Raw genomic sequence first — 15,390 nt, 5'->3', positions numbered from 1 at the left:
CAGCAACCACATTACGAGCAACAGTTAGCAATCAGTATGTTTTAGTATTTTTAGCGCAATTTGCATGAGCGCGAGAACTAAAGCCCCGTGATATTTCTAACCGACTAAACATGGCAACAGCTGTTATACAAATAATCTATAATAGTAATTTAGGGCAACATCTAATACAAGTAAAGGTTGGAAAGAATCATTACACAGTTGCACGCATGCCTTCTAGCCCCATTGCGGCCGATGTGGGACCTACAGCGGTTTTGTGTGGGCAGCCCCAATTGGGCTGGGTGTTGTTTTTGAACCTAAAGCCCACTTGATGTTGCACGTGCCTTCAAATTCCTCAGAAGGGACCGATTTTGGTATCATGCGGGCCGACCCGCCTTCCAGCCCCATTACGGCCCATGTGGGATATAAAGCAGTTTTGTGCGGGCAGCCCCAATTGGGTTGGGTGTTGTTTTTGAACCTAGAGCCCACCTGCGGTTGCACGTGCCTTCAAATTTCCCATACGGGACCAATTTTGGCACCATGCGGGTACGCCCACCTTCCAGCCCCATTGTAGCCTATGTGGGACCTACAGCGGTTTAGCTAAGGCTGCCTCATTTGGGCTTCACGAGGGCTTGCCCAAATTAAGCTTTTATTCATATTTCACCTGCCCTCAAGTAACCTACAAGGGGCCGATTGGGGCAGCATGTGGGCATGTCCGTTTTTTTTTTTGCCCCACTACGGCCGATGTAGGTCCCACATAGATTTTATGAGGGCGGCCTCATGTCGGATCTATGAGGGCTTTCCCAAAAAGAGCCCACATTTAGGTTGGAGTGCCCTTAAATATCCGCAAAGGATCCTTGTGGTCTGGATGCAGGAATGTGCTCTGCATTAGCCCGAGCAACGCTCCTGCGGGACCCATGCAGAAGGAACAGGGGCAAGCCCAAAGGAGGCTTGCCCACATATGCCCCATCGGGGACCAACGCAGGTTTTATGGTTGTTGCCCCAGACCCACATCGGACCTACTGGGGCCCCACATTCTGTGCTACCTGGGTCAGTCATTTCCTTATATGCTCGAAATACCCGTTGCACTCAATGGTGTACTCAATCCAACGATCTCGAATATGAAGTGTACGCTTTATTTCTTTTCATATGGTATCCTTGTACAAGGTCTTTCTGGGACGAAAATTTATGATGTGCGAAAACAAAACCTTTTACGGCAATGATGTACTGTGCGTTCAAATTACTTTGCGCTTAGGAGACAAGCGTTCTCCGTATATATGAAATATCATCCACTAAATTATCCGGGAGACTATAGAACTTTCGGCTGTGAAGATATAGGCTTACTGTTAGTCTTGTTTACTTCGGTTCGCGCGCCAATCGAGGACTTGAATTTTATGAGAATATCGGCTTTGCAGACGCATAACCAGCTGCGCAAACACCGCGTTAAGTGGTATTGGTGCCAAATCAGTAAGCAGGTCGCGTAAAAACTAATGCAAACAAAAACGCGAAAAATTGTTAAGAAACTATGAAAAAGTTCTTATGCTTTATATTTACATTTAACTCGATTCCGAACTATTGCGCAGAGATGAAAAGGTTAGTGTCTGATCAGGAAAGTATGGAACAGCTGTTGCAGTTTAAAGGCGATGGTAATATGATATGCTACCACACGTTTGTTTCTTTTATTTTATAGCTCTCGTAGTCAGGCCATAAAATGGAAAACTTTTCTTTTATGAAGGAAGATGCTCTAGCACCGACGCTACTAACGCTCACCTCAAACTCGAAGCTGCTGTGGCCTTCATGCAAATTATCACGAAGTAAATTCATGCACCAGCGAGATGAGACAAGTCGGAAGCTGAGAGGGGGCGCAAACAGAACGTTTTCAACCTTCGCCCGCGAATTAGCAAAAACCCTTCTTGCTGCGTACTGCATCGCTTCAGTAAAATCAAAGCAGCAATTTAGAGCGCTCGAGAAATATTTTCTGTAAACCAACAGTTTACTTGATTTTCATTTTTAACAATCCAATGTGAAATACATTGAAGGGTCAGTTTCCAGTTTTTGGCTGAGTCATTAATCTGTTCACCTGTCACCTTATCTTTCAAAACAGACAAATGAACAAGCCGTCCTAAACCATAATCCCGCTGAATCAAAACCTTTTAACTATCTAGAGAAATGAATTCAGTGTCAAATAGCGGGCAACTGGTGCCTCATTTCTCCTGTTCCTCGCTGGGACTATGGGGCACGTGCAGTACATCTGTATGCTACCGCCGCCACGAAACTGGCAGCACCCGCTGTGCTCTCTTCTCGTGCCTTTACGACTCGGCGCGACCAAACGTGCACTGGTAAAGTTTAAAACTAATCGACTGTTTCAAAAGTTCAAAATCTTCCACCGCAAGTGAGCGCAGGCAAGTTCTCGTGCAGTTTTGCTATAACTGTGCAACGGGACCGTCGCGTCGTGCGAATTTACTGTTCAATCTTGAATAAACGTCGCAGCAACTATATTCTACCAAACCTAAACTTCGTAACCAGGCGTGTACGTTTCTTGCCGCAACCACAATTTGTATTCTATGAAGATGCGCTAGAGCAACTACTGGAGCAATATATCGCAGGTGGAGAATTTGACCTGCTGTTTGTTTTAGAGGAAGTAAAACCTGAAAAGTGGCTTGCACAAGTTGGTTGAACAATATTTTAAAAGAGCGCTAAAACACTGACTGATAGCAAGAGACAAACACACAATGCGCTAAACTGACAGCTGAATTCTTATTCATGAAGCATATCTTTTTATACACAGCTGCTGATAAAAGCTCGACCATGCATGTAAAGGACGGAAGTAATAGGCCGAAAACGGGAACAAATTGCAAGAGAAATTATTGAGGCAGTAAACATAGCAGATTGTAAAGAAGCAAGCGTAAGCAACATTTCCCTAATACTTCAAGCGAAGAAAATAGAATTTTTTGAAGGGAGAGGGTGACATTTTAGTTCATGAGATGCAACTGCATAGTTGTCGAAATTTTATCAACCGCTATGTATAAGTAGATATGATTCACGTATAAACATTCCATTCTCAGTTCAATGTAATGCGTGTTTGTCTTTTTCTATCTGTCCGCGTTCTAGCGCTGTTTTAAAATGAAGCATGCAGTTGTGGCGTAGATGTAGAACACCTCTCCCGCATACAAGAGGACTATGGCGCAAATTAGGGTGCCGCGCACTTCTCCACAGGATAAAGAAAAATCGTGTCGATGGAATTCTATAACCTGGTGTTGGCTGCGGCCTCAGCCCAGTGACTGCCGCCAAGAATACGCTGTCTTATAAGAAAATTAATTTATCACCCTGTTGTAGCAATTGGACACCACCTTCTATAGGAAAATACCAAATGAACGTCGACCCTATGTCGCCAGCAGCGTTGAAGCTACTGACCAAAGCGGGTGTCAGAGCTGTAATCCAGCGGAGGCTGCTCAAATTCTGTCTGTCGAGAGGCCGAAAGTAGAAGCTGAACCTGGCAACGTTTATGCCGTAACCTTGCTTAGAGAGGCTATAGGTGAAGTTCATGGAGGCAATAACGTCGATGGAATCAGGTAACTAATACTCGTGGCCGTGCTAGCGGGACAACGCAGGAAGTGGAAGATGAAGGTCAGGATTGCTGAATGGCCTTTTTTGAGGAGCATCTGCCGCTCTTTTCAAGAATCGCATCTGACTCCAGTCGACCAGCGCCATTCTAGGAAGTAGCAGATGTTAAGGGCGATATCACTGGGCCTAGTTTGGAAAGATTAATGGGCTGCAGACGTTACTAAAGAGCGGGCATGTACTGTGCTCTCAGGTTCCTGTCGATTTGGCTTCCTCAATTTTATGCTTAAAACTGACCACATAGATAAATTCTATGGTGTTGACGAGGTGTGGGCAAATATCGTAATTAGGCCTAATAAGATTTTTAAAGAGAAATGTGTAGAGACCTACGCGCTTATGGAAGAAACGATGACCACGTAGTGGAAAGCTTTTGTGAAGATGAAAAATCGAAAATAAAACCAAAGTGTACGGTACTGAAGGACGATTGATTTACATACCGAGGTAGGCAGAAACTTGCTGGGTTCTAGTCAGTGGGCTTAGAAGCAGTGAAGCAGTGGGCTTAGAAGCAAGAAAAAAGCTTAGAAGCAATGAATAAACGCAATAGGGCTGATAAGAATTAGGCAACTCCAGATTAGTTAAAGGATGGTGGAGACAGCGTTCTAAAAAAACTGGTTACCCTGTATACGCTGTATGCCTCATGACGTCGAGAGCACCGGAATCTTAGAAAAACGATAATATTAGCTTAATTGCGTAACAAAGAGGACGTCGAGGGCTTGAAGAGTTACATAAAAGACAGATCATCTGTAATGTTCGTAATGCACGAGGTACTTATTAAGGCAATCGTAATGAAATCCGAAAAGCCTCTGAAATCAATCAACCAAAAAAAGGCAGGCTTTCGCAGACGCTAATTCGACGATAGATCATATTCACACTGTCATTGAGGCAGGCAGTAGAAAAATTGTCTCTATAAAACAAACCTGTATACATACCTTTCATAGATCGCGGTAAAGCATTTCCCTCTCTCGAAATCTCAATAGCATTGCGCAATCAGGGTTTTGATTAGCCGTATATTAATATAAAGGAAGGTATCTAATAGGTGTATGGTAACTACAGCCCTTAAGGAAAGTAATACTCCTATAGAAAGGGTATTTGAAATGAAGACACGATCTGTCCAGAGCTATTCACCACTTGCGCAGACGAAGTACTCAGAAACCTCGAATGGAAACAGGGATAAAGGTTTATGAATTGTTCCTCGGGGATCAATGATTTGCTGATGACGCCGCTTAGTAAGTACAGGGACGAATGACAAAAGACGATTGATACCCTAGAAAAAGAAAGCGCAACGCTAACTTTAAGAAGATTAAGGTAATCTCCACCAGCATTAGAAATGAGCACCAGTTAACGATAGGTGAGGAGGCGCTGGAAAGGGTAAGGAAACACGTATACTTACTGTAGTGAACAAATTGATCTTTGTTTTGATTTAGTCTGGGGGTTTAACGTCCCGAAGCGACTCGAGCTATGAGAGAAGCCGGGACTCCGGAAATTCTGACCACCTTGGGTTTTTTAAACGTGCACTGACAAAACCCAGCACACGGCCTCTTTGATTTTCCCCTCCATCGAAAAGCCGCCGCCGAAGCCGGGATTCCATCCCGCATCCTTGGGCACCGTAGTCGAGCGCCGTAAATACTGCGCCACAACGGCGCGGCCAAAACGATGTGATATTTCAGTTTTTCGACTGCTGAGTTTTTCTTTTACCGCACTAAACCTTCAGCACCAGCCTTGTGGTAAGAAAGAGTCACTAGATTTAATTTATTTACAAGAGTAATTATCGCAGTATCAAGCCACAGTCTTTTCTAAAGTAAAACAAGTCAAGGATTGCTTTTACATTGTGGGAAAATATGTCTGATATTTTATTCTTTCGTTATTAAACGGTAATAAGACTGGGATGGAGTGCATTTGGGAAGCATACGCAGATTATGACTAGCAGCTTACCAGTATCGCTCAAGAGGAAGGTATACAACAGTTGCATCTTACCTGTACTCACCAATGGGGCTGAAACGTGGAGGCTAACCAAGAGGATTCTACTTAAATTGAGGACAACTCAGAGGGCTATGGAACGAAAAATGGTAGGGGTAACATTAAGAGATAGGAAGCGTGCATAGTGGGTCAGAGAAATAACTCAAGTTACCGACATTCTAGTGGAAATTAAGAAGAAATGGGCATGGGCAGGACATCCCTATTGAAAAACCTATATATAGGATCTATTCATATCGGGTTATTGGACATGGGAGTTGTGGGAGGGGTAGGAGTAAAAGGAGTAGTAGGAGTCGCAGGCTATGTGCGTTGTAGAATGTGGTCAGCGCCCCTCGTTGTGGGGAAAATGGGGATGCAGGCTAAAAAGACGTTCAGGTAAATAAAAAAAATGCACGTAAATAAACAAAAAATGAAAAAAAGGAAACCTTGACGCACCAGGAATTGAACCATGATCTCACGGATTACACTGCATACCAGCCCAGCACGCTAACCACTACACCACGAAGTTTTTTTTTGTTTATTGCCGACTTTGACATTTGACCACTGCACCACGAAGACATGGTTTGTATGCTTATATTCGTCATTTTCTATTGCGATTTTCTGTTTTGCACTTTGCATCGTTTTTTTAAGTGCGGTCGTCCTTCGACGATTGCCCTGTAAACACGCTGAACCTTTTTCTTTTCTATCAATACACATAGGCAATATCATTTATCATTCAAACGTATCAATCTTTTACACGTACACCTACCTAAGAATATGCGAATATGTTACGTACTGGCTATTTTTTCGCCGTGTTAGAGCGCATTTTTCTTTCTACTGCAGAGATATCTCGTGCGAATCCGCTTGTCATATATATGACCTTTTAACTTCACATGCTGCCAGCGGAGCAGCGGCGGCAGCATTTTACTTCCCATCACTCCTTTTGAATATGCAAACGCTTAAATAAGCATCGCTGTTGATATGCAGCTATCAAGGAATGGTTCGGTGGGCGGCGACGTGTGTTTTGAGTTATGCTTGAGCATACTTATGTTCATGTGGAAAGGCGAATTTATTCCCTGCACTTCCGTATTGCAGACTCGTCATCAGTTACAGGTATGAACGTGCGCCATAAAGTCGGAAGACGTGCAGCGATTGTTGATTGTAATTACCGCATGCGCTCACAGCAGCCCATGCAGAAATCGAAATGCAAAATAAACTTTCATGTTCATTTCATTCAAATTTGAAAAAGGCTTTCTTGTTTTTAATCCTTGATTCAATTTAGCGGGGGCACCGCATGCGTATATCAAACTTTGCCTTTTCAAACTTGCATAGACAAATCCTCATTAAGGAGCCCATCCAACTCCTGTATCATGGTACACAGGACCTATTCACAACTCCCATAACTCCTTTATATATCCCATATGTGATATACAGGAGTTAAAGGAGTCTGAAAAGGAGTAACAGGACCTATATGCATATTCTGCGCGTCCTCCTACTAGTCCTGAATGCGTCTTTATGGGTCCTTTATGCCCCATTTCGGCTCCTACATACTCCCATATTATTTCATACAGGACCTATTAAAACCGCAAATAGGTTTTTTTCAATAGGAATGTAGTGCGAAGAGAGGATAACCGATGGTCGCTTAGGGTAACGAACTAGATTCCAATGGAAGGAAAGCATAGCAGGGGGCGGCAGAACGTTAGGTGGGCGGATGATGTTAAGAAGTTCGCAGGGGTGAAGTGGATGTAGCTAGCACAGAACTCGGTTAAGTGGAGAAATATGGGAGAGGCCTTCGCCCTGCTGTGAGTATAGTCAGGCTGACGATGATGATGATGATGATGATTAAATGGGGCACCGATATAAAATAATGTGTTTCCACAATCATACACCGGCGTTTCACGAGCAAATATTTTTTTGATCACTGCTTGAAAAAACCGAGCATCGAGTCGAGGAAGCTGTCATGTATGGTCTGCAGCATTGTAGATCAAAATCTCCACTTTTTGGCTCGCTTTTATGTCTCGAAGACGGTGAATGATAACCATACGAAGATATTTAATTTGTACAATTTCAACACGTTTTATTGACACTTTATAAATAACAATCTTTTTCTACGTAGCAATTTCTCAAAAGCATAAAAAACCGCTTCTGCTTACCGTTATCGTTAATATCATATCAAAAGCACAGATACTTGCATTTTATGAAACCGAAATTTTAGGAGTTTGCAGAAAAACTTATTTACTCATGCCACCTTGAGCCCTTCAGGTGCTGTGCATTGCATGTCGTTGCCTTGAATCGACACTAGACAGAGGCGGGTTCACTGATGTACTGGCCAACCACAAAATCTTATGTCCAGCCCTCTAATATGATGTTTCCGCATTTCCAAAATTGAAATTCTCAAATGTAATTCACCCGCGCTCATAACTAGTTTGGCCCAACCGCAGAATTTTACTGGGCTACCTCAAAATTACGCCGGAAATCGTTTAATGTAGATCGACATAGTAGAGATTTAGCCGTGTTCGTACGGCACTGCGCTGGTGGACAAAGTCAACCGTCTGTGATTTTGGGGGGTGTCGCTTCAGGCAGCCCCCTACCCTGGAGCTACCCTGGAGGTTACTATTCAAGGGAACCTAGAAAAGTTGACCTCTGAGATGTTAATAATTGATGTTGCCGGTGGCCGGTCAGAGATAAAGTGAACTAGAAATACCTTCTAGTGACGGGAAAGGGAAGCCTGAGGCAAGCCGACTCATACAGAACACGCGAGATGGCGCTACTGCATCCTTTTCTACAATTCCTGCTCGTTTCTACTGCTCGGTTGGCTGTGTGCCAGTGTTTCAGCGCAGTTGTCTTTTTTATATTGCCAGTTTGTGATGTCACAAATTTTAAAATGGTGTCACCTTATGGAATTTATATATATAATACAGTTTACCACACAACTGAACAGACATGTTTGCACTTAGGGGCATGGGTAGTACGTGGGCTATTGGTTTACATATCATGCCTTGTGCGTATCGTTTACACAATTTAACGAAGCGCATTTTTATATAAAGGATATATTTGCGCCTAGTTTGAACACGAAAATTAGTGGCTCGAACCAAGCACGAAAACTCAAGACAGCCGGTCGTCAATGAGTTTTTGTTCGCTTTCAATTGCACGCCAAAATTTGGCCTTCTAGTTTGGCAGTTTGGCTCACAAATATTGTTAATAGTCCTATCGTTCCCATTTTCCTGGAGAGAAATATGGCGGGGCAGGTTTTATTGAATACAAGTTACGGCTAACTTCAAAACAGCATTTTCCAGCTCGTCCTGGTTATAAGCATCCCGAGCCTCCGTATGTGTGTGGCATCACGCTGTTTTTTAAACGGTGCGTTAAGTTATCTACTCATTACGGTCTTTCAAACAGCCTCGAATTTGGCATACACGGCTGTTATAGAATCGAGAACATGATATTTTATACAATGCAAAATTTACAAAGGCAACAAATACCAGTTGACGCGGGTTGAATTGCGGGCACTGCGGCCGCTTTTGGACGGATTCTAAATGAAGGCGCATTTGTACCGTGGGATGTCAGTCCGCGTTAAAGAACTCCAAGCAGTCGAAATTTCCAGAGCTCTCCACTGCGGCGTTCTTCATGCCTGATTCGCTTTAGGGCGTTAAACTCCAACACATCTAATGAAATACCATTGCGACAAGTATATTTAGGAGCGTCCCTCATAGCCTAAGTCGATTTGGGACTTAGCCTAAGTCGAGGGTTTCGGTAGCAACCTCCTCGGAAGTAAGGTCTCAGGAGGAAATGTCTCAGAAAAAAATGTCCCCGCAAGTAACGTCACTGGAAAAGCAGTCCCTTTTTGCTGAGTTGAAAAACTGTCCCCAATCGGGTGAAGTCAAATTCTGTAGGAGGACTACACCGTTCCTAACCTTAGCAGGGCGCATCGTTTTGTTGACATGGCTGTCCATGTATGGATTGCCTTGAACTGGCTACTATCCCTGAGCGACTTGGCTGAATTTGATTTACAAAAAAAAAACGAAAGCCTCAATGTGTTTTCTTATTTCGACTCTAGATGTCACCATTGCAGTTTATGTTCGTGTTTTCGTGCGGTCAACTAAAAGCGCCGATGCGACACACTGAGTACCGTCCAGCAAATTGCTAGAGTTTCTCGCACGTAAGCGCTGTACTAAGTGTGTTTGGAGCGATAACTTCACTACGTCAGGTTTTGAGCCGTCAGCGTGGCTGCGTGTCAGCCATGTCGGTGCCGGAGAGCATAGCCGTTGTCATGGCAACCGCCGCAGCTTGGTGGGGCCTCGCCTTGCCTGGCACTTCGTGCGGTTAGCATAGCTGCGGCGGCCGTGTCGGTGCCGGCATTCCGCCAGCTGCGCATGCGCGTGACCTCACGAAACACCACTCGCCTTGCCAAGCACTTCGCGCGGTTAACGTGGCTGCGGCGGACGTGTCGGCACCAGTGCTTCGCCAGCTGCGCATGCCCAATAGAGCGGCGAGGAGGCGAGGCGGTTGTTTAAAAGAGCCATTTGGCGGTGCCGTCATTGCACCCCCAACCGTTTTGGTGCCGGATGACGGCCGTTGCGACGCGCGTCTTTCCCTCTCTCTCTCCTTTTCTTTCCTTCTTTTCTATTTTCTCCTGTCTGCACGAGGCAGCGGAGGTGGCTCAGCTACAGAGCCATCAGCAGGCCCGTGCAGTTTCCCTACAGTCGCAACAACACCCCCTAGAGGTGGACGAGTCGGCTCGGCTGAAGGAAGCCAGAGACTGCCGTTGGAATGAAACCATGCGGCGGCGACGTGCAGAAGAGACCGGAGAACAATGTGTCAAGTGCCTTGAGAAGCGTCGGAGGGACGACGCAGCTAGACGGGGCCGCTTAGGTTCGAACTGCGACTCTACAACGGCCGATGTAGATACCGAGTCGACTTCTGCCTCATTGAAGGAAGCCAGACTCAGAAGGTGGAACGACACAAACCAGAAACGATGTGCTGAAGAAACTGAGCAACAACATGCAGAACGGCTCGAAAAGAGATGGAAGTGCGATGCAGCTAGAAAGACACGCTTAGTCACCGATGCCGAACTCCTCACATATGTGGCAAAGCTATTTGACCATGTGACCCTGTGTCATAACGGGTAATTTAAACAAAGACCCTAAGAGGAGCCCAGAGTTCCTAATAGGCACCGAAGAAAGACCTCAACTAGAGTTGAATCAGCTTCAACCTAGTACCACTACCTAGTGGGGAACCAGCTTAGACTTAGTCCTCCAACGAGCTTGCACCGAGTCAAATCACGGCATCGACGAAGTGGAAACTACACACTACTACACAGATCAGCGGAGTATCTTCATTGGAATGATCATTAGTCTAGTCAGTACCTAAACAATGTGTCTCTTAAAAGCGAAACCTAAGCGTAGCCATTGCAGATGAAGCTATTGCTTTTTACCAGGCTTAATATTAATTAATACAGCATACAAGACAACCGCTGATAAAGAATGGACACCAAGCCGTCTGCGGTATTTAGTCTTTCTTGTTCATTATCCTGATTGCGTTGTTCTTTTTTTTTTCGAAGGTGCTGTACCAACTAGCTTAAATGTCGGTTTTCCTTCAAACAGGGAGCAAATTGGCGGAAAATTTACCTAGACCCTAAGTCCCTGTGTATTGTTTCTACCTGCCACCTTTTGAGGCTCCTACGCCCCAACTGCCTTCAAACTAGGCACGCTTTTTTCCTTCCTTCATTTTGCGCGCTGAGGCAGCGCAGCTGCGCATCTGCAATCGGTATGGCGGCGCCTGACATGAGCTCGAAGCAGTAGTGAGCCTTGATAAGTGCGCCGAAATCCAAGGACTGGGGTATTCTGGTGGGAGCCTGGCTGTGGCGGCATGAGCTAACTGGTCATGCCGTAAGAGCCATGATGCAGTACACATGCGGCGGAGTTGAGGTTCCCAAGATAAAAATTGAAGCGGTGCGTCCCGAGATAGGTCAGCCATTTTGCGCGAATTGCTGCCACGCGGTAAGCAAAGTCACTTGTACCGCACAGAGCTTTGAACAATGTTTCATGGCCCTATTCACGCTGAACTATGTTTTGCCCTGCAGCGTGGAAGCCTTGCTGTACCGTAATCTTAGCATTGCATTGTCGCGAGATTTTACCGCATGCTTCGCTTCGCACTGGCATCCGATGTTGTGTCGTTGCATTGTTCCTTTTGTTTTTATTGATCCTGAATAAACCATTGTTTTAAAAGACTGTATTTTCCATTCATCTGGAGGGACCACCGCTCCAAAACTCGCTCTTAGACGGCAGAGTTTTCAATCTTAAAACTTATAGCCATAGTGCCCATTACAGCTTTAAATAGTGGAATAGGGGTTCGGAGTCTTGCCATTCACCATCACCTTAAGGCTTAAGATGTTCTTGCAGGGTATATACTGCTAGCTGACATGGCCGATATCGGGAACGGTACGGTTGACGGCTCAGCGGTAGACTGCAGGGAAGCTCCTGTGGAACTGATCTCTCTATATCAGCAGAATGTGGTCAAAGCTCAACCACTCACTTCTTAGTTTTGGCATTAAACGGCTCTCCTGTACTGGTGAAAGTACATTTGATTTAATTATTTATTTGATGTTCTTAATTAAGCGCTATTGACGAACAGTCTTGAGTTCGGAGTCACCAGACGGGGAGAAAGTTCCATCTCAAGCTCACAACCGGCTGCAAACTGTTGATAAGTCGAGGTCACGTATATCGACTTTTATCAGGCCACAGCAAATCACTCGAAATATTTTTAAAATTGTATAAGCTAATAAACATGGCATTCTTCTAGCTCCCGTTCTCGGGGCGCTACTGATGGCTGCGGCGCCAGAACGGAGGGAGAACGTGAAGGAGAACCTAAACAAAGTTACGTGGATCCCTAAAATACGAGTTGCCGTCATTATGGCATGCGCACACCAGCCGAAACTATGCACCACATGCACCGCGGCGTCATTCATTGGCACGACATGTCACTGCTCGACGGCAGGACAAGGTGCTTCGGTTTGTTGTGTTTAACGCCCCAAAGAAACACAGGCGATGAGAGGCGCCGTAGTGGAAGGCTCCAGAAATTTCGACCACCTTGGATTCTTTAACTTGCACTGGCATCGCACAGCACATGGGCGCCGTGCATTTCGCCTCCATCGAAACGCGGCCGCCGTGGCTGGAATTCGATCTCGCATTCTTGGGCACAGAAGTCGAACCACTGCACCGCCTCGCCTGGGCGGCAGTCAAGAGTACTCGGTGTCAGATCCTCAGCGGCGTTACCCATTTTACTACGGCGGCGTCAACCCATTTCATGCTTACATGCTACTCATAACTACAGCAGAAACCATGACTTCATCTAGAACAAACAAAAAATGGTAGGAGGCACTTTGGACCACTAAAGTGCAATGAGGCGAAAAGCATCTTTTGCGCGGTGGCCCGAAGCCTTCTACTACTGCACCTCTATGTCGTTTTTTTCACTCCTACCTTCCTCCTTTTCCTTACGGCTCTGTTAAGGTGTCCGAAGAGAATTGTGGCAGATACTGCGCCTTTCTTTCTTGTAAACCAATTCGAAACGCCGCTGATGCCGGCTGTACTGCGTCCGTTTCAATATGCTGTGTGGCGCGGCGTTAGATGAAGCGCCAAATGAAAGGCGCCGCATGAACGCCTAGATCGAACACCCGGCGGAGTGAGCTTCGTACAAGTGTGAATCGCCTGGTGACGTCATTACTAGTAGAGACGTCATGGCTGGATGTGACGTCATTATGACGTCACTTCAGTTATTAGACATACTCGAATGCGATGATGTCACATCCGGTCATGCCGTCATGGTCGATGACGTCACGATGTGTTGATGTCATATTCACACTCGTTTCAAGGCCCAATACACTACGCCACTGATGGCGCCATCAGTTATTTCAAGGTACGATACACACCACTGATGATGTCATCAATTTCAAAATACGACATACTACACAACTTATGACGACATCATTTATTTAAAGGTACGCCATATTACACAACGGAAGACTTCATCATTGATTTCAAGACACGACATGCTACACCACTGATGACGACATCATTAATTTCAAGGTATGATATACTACATTCATGGCGTCATTATTTATTTCAAGGCACGACATATTACACCACTTGTGATGTCATCATTTATTTCATGGTACGACATACCATGCCACTGATTACTTCATCAAACTAAAGCGTTACGGACGGACGAACGGACACGATCGTGACCGCGAGCATGAGCGATTTAAGGTTTTCGCCTTGAAAGGTAGAATTTTACTTCCTGTAATATGTCGTGTATTGGTTCCATTAAGGTATAATTTCTGTTCAGGAATTTATATAATATACCGATGACCTTCAAGTGTATTGTATGTTGAATTTATCGACACTTTTTTGACAGCAAAGAAGAAAAAATTTGAACAACAGAAATGCAAAGGCGCCTACAACCAAACTACAGCTGTAAAAATAGTTTTGCCGTCATTTCGACTGCACCTTCATTGTGTAGTCATTGTGTAGAATGTCATTGAGTGTCATTGTGTAGAATGCAAACCTTTATACTTAAAGGGGTCATGCAATGCCTAACATGGGGTAAAGCAAATCGGTCGAGAGATAGGCACTCCCTCATAAATCAATTCACCACAAGAATGTTTCAGCGAGCTTCATTAACACCGGCGATGTCGGCGATTAAAAATGGCACTCCTTCTCTCTGCCCTGAAGTAAACACTTGGAGACACAAGAAAAAAAAAACGAAGAAAACAGCTCCGGAACTCCGCCCCGCTTATCCGCCCACGAAGCGTCATCAGGTGACGTTCGGTTCTCAAACTTTCGTTTCCGCGCCGGTTTTCCCGAGCGTCGCCCACGCATTCATGGTCTCTGCCTTTCCCGTCCCGTCTGCGTTTGCATAGCTTTCAACCTTATCTGCTGTCTTCCTCGGCTGCCGGTCCCTTCAGTTTCATGACCTCTGGGAATTATGTGCGACAGCAGCCTGAACGACTCGGGTCGTTCGCGAGCGCATACCTGCAGGTGGGCAGGCTGCTGTCCACACATACCGAAGGCCGCGGCGGAGGAGCACTTTCCTTTATATACCTGTCCCATTCAGCGCAAATTAGCGTGCACTCCGGCCGAGCACGGCTTTTTACAAGACCGCGTTCTTCTCTCGCGCTGCCGGGGTCAGTCTCTGCTGTCAACCGTCTTCTGCTGTTTGACAAAGGCGGCCGGTGACCCCTCGCGGAGTTGAAGCGGTAGCATCGACTCTGCATGGATGCTGCAGACAATCGAGCGTGCGAGTTGCCCGCGTGCAAGCATGTCGTCGTCGTTTTTAGCCAGGAGCGCTTTCATTATGGTCGGCGAGATCTCTTGTGCATACCGAATGGAATGTGCGTCACCGACGAGAGCACGGACTGATGATCGCTACAGAGTTTGGATATCGGATGACAGCTGAGCACGAATTATTCGTCCGCGAATCTTAAGCATTAAGATTAACAAGAAGGATAGTGTAGTGGTCTTTTTTTAAGTCCTTTCGCACATCGTTTAGGAAGTGCCAATGCGTAACATGCACACGTGTTTTATCTCGTGTGCACGCATAGGCTCAGCCAGAATCGACGGCGCAAAACATAGCAAATCAGCTCGGTACATGCAGTTCGGCAGCGCAGATTGTCCCCGATTTCCGCAGCTATACGCAAGAATCGCGCACAGGAGCACGCGAGCGGCTAAGCTAGAGACGCAGCGAAGCGGGCTATTCCAAAACTCGGTGCCTAGTGGCTTCGATGCAAAAGAAACAAGGCCTAGCGACGAGCAGGGAGCAGCGCACGACCGGAGTGCCGTTTGC

The sequence above is a fragment of the Amblyomma maculatum genome, chromosome 7, assembly GCF_055883805.1.
Source record: "Amblyomma maculatum isolate TAMU_Amacu chromosome 7, ASM5588380v1, whole genome shotgun sequence".
Lineage (NCBI taxonomy): Eukaryota > Metazoa > Arthropoda > Arachnida > Ixodida > Ixodidae > Amblyomma > Amblyomma maculatum.
Note: the sequence above shows the minus strand (reverse complement) of the source record.